Source organism: Petaurus breviceps, unplaced genomic scaffold, assembly GCF_028583685.1.
Source record: "Petaurus breviceps papuanus isolate PSGF00001 unplaced genomic scaffold, PetGlider_PUasm1.0 208, whole genome shotgun sequence".
Classification (NCBI taxonomy): domain Eukaryota; kingdom Metazoa; phylum Chordata; class Mammalia; order Diprotodontia; family Petauridae; genus Petaurus; species Petaurus breviceps.
This window is the reverse complement of record NW_027185852.1, coordinates 11937208-11941171: the sequence shown is the minus strand read 5'-3', so window position 1 is coordinate 11941171 and position 3964 is coordinate 11937208. Positions and strand designations below refer to the sequence as shown.

Sequence of the window (3964 nt, the reverse complement as noted above, 5' to 3'; positions counted from 1 at the left end):
GCAGATAGGAGACTGTTTCCTTTCTTTGACCTCTTTATATCCAATTGTGTTGCTGTCTTTGTCCTTCATCTCCAAGAGGACCACGGCATCAGGGAAATGATGAGGTGACTTGCAGATGACTTTGATTTGAGTGAGGGAGGGTTGTGCAAGGTCACCGGCCTCCCTGTCTCCTCTAGAACCATCTGGGTCCAGTGGCCAGATATTCGTCAGGATGACTGGAGATGGCCCAGGATGCAATGGGGGATCCTGACTCTTTTAGGCTAAGGCCTTTTCACGCACTCACTGAGAGCAAGATAATGCCCATTCAGCGATAATATTTGTAAAGCCCTTTGTACAGTACCTGGCACATAGTAGGCACATAAGAAATGCTTCTTCAATCCGAAATCTCCCACCATAGAGAAGAGCTGAGTCCTGGTTCTAAAGGGAAGGGATCCGTGCAGGTTTAGGGGACTTGGGCTTGCTGCAGGTAACAAAGATGCAGTTTTCTGGACCTAAGAGAAAGAAACTGAATTTGATCGGCAACCAGAGGGGTGCTTCCTTTCCTCATAGCCTTCAGTTCTACCTACAACCTCCTTCTGAAAACATGTCTTTGACAGAGTTTGAAAATCTGGCTATTGAAAGACTTAAACTGCTTAAAATAGTTGAAAATCTTGGTGTGAGTTACTTGAAAGGGTCTGAGCAATACCAGAGTAAGCTGGAGAATGAGATTCGAAAACTCAAATTTTCCTACAGAGAAAGTTTAGACGATGAATTTGAAGCACGAAGAAGGGATCACATATCTCATTTCATCTTGCGTCTTGCTTATTGTCAGTCAAAGGATCTCAGACGCTGGTTCATCCAACAAGAAATGGACCTGTTTCGATTTCGATTCAGCATTCTGCCCCCTGACAAGGTCCAAGGTTTCTTAAGGGATAGTGAGTATGAATTAGATGCTGTTTATAAGGTTCCTTTTGCTGATGCTTTGGATTTATTCCGAGGAAGGAAAGTCTATTTGGAGCATGGCTTTGCGTTTGTGCCACATGAGGATATCGTGTCAATCATCTTGAATGACTGAGGACCCAAGTTGTCCAAAGCTTTGGCATGAACAGCAAGGTCACTGCCGTCTGTGCAATCCAATGAGCGACTACAGCCTCTTCTTAATCACCTCAGTCATTCCTGTGTTGGTCAAGATGACATTGCACAAGGAAATACGGAAAAATTTCACTGCATCAACTTGGGTCTCTTGCAATGAAATCATTCCCACTGTGTATGCGTCAGCTGCATAAAGCTTTGCGAGAACATCGTCATCTTTGGCCTGGTGGCCGAAGGCAATATGGTCTTTTCCTGAAGGGAATTGGCTTAACACTGGCAAGCTCTGCAGTTCTGGAAGCTAGAATTTATCAAAGGAAAAGTGGATAGAGGCAAGTTTGACAAAGGCTATGCTTACAACGTCCGCCATAGCTATGGTAAGGAACGCAAGAGCACAGACTATACACCATTCAGCTGCATGAAGATTATACTAACCAATCCACCGAGCCCAGGGCATCATCACGGGTGTGCATGCCACCCCAGCGATCCCGAGCTGTTGAAACAGAGGCTCCAATCGTCCAAGATTTCTCCAACTGGGATAAACCAGATTTTGGATTATGTAAAAGGCACTCACTACCAGTTGGCTTGCCAGAAGTTCTTCGATCTAACACATAATGTTGAAGATGGTATGTTTTGTTTGAATATTTTTTGGAGAGCCAGAAGCTTCTCAGTGGTGGCCGAGAAGTCAGGAAGGAGTCTAGCCAGACGGAAGTTTCTCAGGCCAAGCAGAGTGTCCAGAAAACTGCTAATTCAACATCTTCTCTTCCAGCATCTTTAGATTCTACACTGGAAATGGAAATGGAAGGGTTGGAGGGTTACTTCAGTGAATAACACTTGACTGTCTCCCTTCTTCCTCAGCTTTCAGTTCTTCTTTCCAGGTTTTAGCAGGTTTTTCTAGGTTTTACCCTTCCTAACCTAAGTAGTAACAGGAGAGAGTCATTTTCCAGGATGGATATAGTTATTTCATTCATATTATAACCAGAAAATATTATCTTTTGATTCCTCTTAGTTTAACCAATTGCTTTGCCATTCCTTTTTCTCCCTACCATCCTAATAAAAAATACTGAAATGGAAAAAAAAGGAAATGCTTCTTCTTCCTTCCCCTTTGACTCCTTTGAGGCCTATAGCCAGCAGTGATATCACTCAGTTTATATACATTTCAGTGACTTTTCTTGCATAATTCTGAAGTTTTCCAGAAAGACTGGACCCCTGACAGTTCCACCCACATGGCATTAGCAGGCCTGCCTTCCCACAGCCAGGGAAACATCCCCTGGTGACATTTTTGATCATCTTTGCCCTTTTGCTGGCACCACCTTTATGGATACAAGGTGAAACATCAGAGGATTTTAACTGGCTTTTCTGTGAGTTAGAAAGAAATCACAGATATGTTTATCCCCATTTTAAAGATGAGGGGATGTGACTTGTCCAAGGTCATGTAATGATAAGATAATTAATAACAGCAGCAGCAGCAGCATTGAAATCATCAGAGGTCTGCTTCCAGGCTCTGTTTCCACAGCCAGGCCTCAAGGGAGCATCTGGCCTCCTCCACACAGAGTCTGTCTTGGTTGTGACCATTCACTGACACACCAGTTTTTGCTGATAGAAATGATGTCACCCCAAGGGGAAGCATGAACTTGAAGAATAATGAGGTCCCGACTTTTCATAGATGCCCAGTGACTCATCTACCCCCTTGCTGGGGAGCAGGAGCCTCTTCTTGGTGGGCTGGCACTGGGCAGCCAGGGAGCCGCACCCTGGCATTGAGAGACATGATGGCGGCTGCCTCTCTCTATTCCTCCTTTGTTTGAAAATAGCCTCTGACTGGCCCCCAGCTGGGTCACCACATCAGGCTTTTGTTGTGGGATCTGGGTTGTCTTTGCTCCCTGGTTCTAATCCCTACTGGGAGTTTAGCTGAAGTCATTGTGCTGTCCATCCTCAAAGACTGAATCCTGTGGAACTTTTTTCTGAGTGTAGATTTCTGCTTGGCCCAGGCAGGCTGTGGCTCTCAGCTGAGCTCAGCTTTCGAATCTTGGAATGGTTTTTTCCCCTGCTTTGTTTTCTGCAGGTAGTCTTGGTGATGCACATAAATAGGTAGTAAAACATATTTTTAAAAACCTGTAATAAATGTGGCACAGCTGCAAATCATTGCTATGTCCCCTCTGGCAAAAACTAGATTCTGGCTGGTGTGTCTAGCAGAAGGCTCCCTGGCCCATTCACAGGCTGCATGCTCCCTTTCCACTCAGGTCCGAGGCCCTTTAAGTCCTCCCACTGCTGAAGTCAAGGGGGGTGTGTGTAGTGGTAGGGGGAAGCTGAGCTGGACATGGAATTGTCAGAGGGGCATTTCAGCTCAGTGTGAGGAAAATTTTGTTCCCCAAAACAATTGCTGTCCAAATCAACAACCAATTGTTAATGAATGTTTATTAAACACTATGATAACCTCTAAAGATAAACAGAGGAAGAAAAACAGTCCCTAACCTCAAGAAGCATATATTGGGGGTGGGGGAGAGAGAACATGTATGGCTATGTATAGATACGTACACGATGTATATAGAGTAGGTAGAAAGTAACCTTTGAGCTGATGTGAAGAGTGCCTTAGAGGACTGGGAAAGGCCTCCTCTAGGATGGGACATTTGAGCCAAATGTATCCAATCCAATCCAACATTTCTTCCTTTCTTTCTTCCTTCCTTCTTCCTTTCTTCCTTCCTTTCTTCTCTCTTTCTCTCTCTTTATTTCTCTCTCTTTCTCTCTTTCTTTCTCTCCCTCCCTCCTTTCCTTCCTTCCTTCCTTCCTTCCTTCCTTCCTTCCTTCCTTCCTTCGTTCCTTCCTTCCTTCCTTTCTTTCTTTCTTTCTTTCTTTCTTTCTTTCTTTCTTTCTTTCTTTCTTTCTTTCTTTCTTTCTT

The 3964-nt window shown here is 44.3% G+C and overlaps 2 pseudogenes; both read left to right on the top strand.

The window, feature by feature from the left end:
- The first annotated feature begins 379 nt into the window (after window positions 1-379).
- On the top strand, window positions 380-1183 carry LOC138165167 (DNA primase large subunit pseudogene; annotated as a pseudogene).
- Window positions 1183-2103, top strand: LOC138165166 (DNA primase large subunit-like; annotated as a pseudogene).
- The last annotated feature ends 1861 nt before the right edge of the window (window positions 2104-3964 follow it).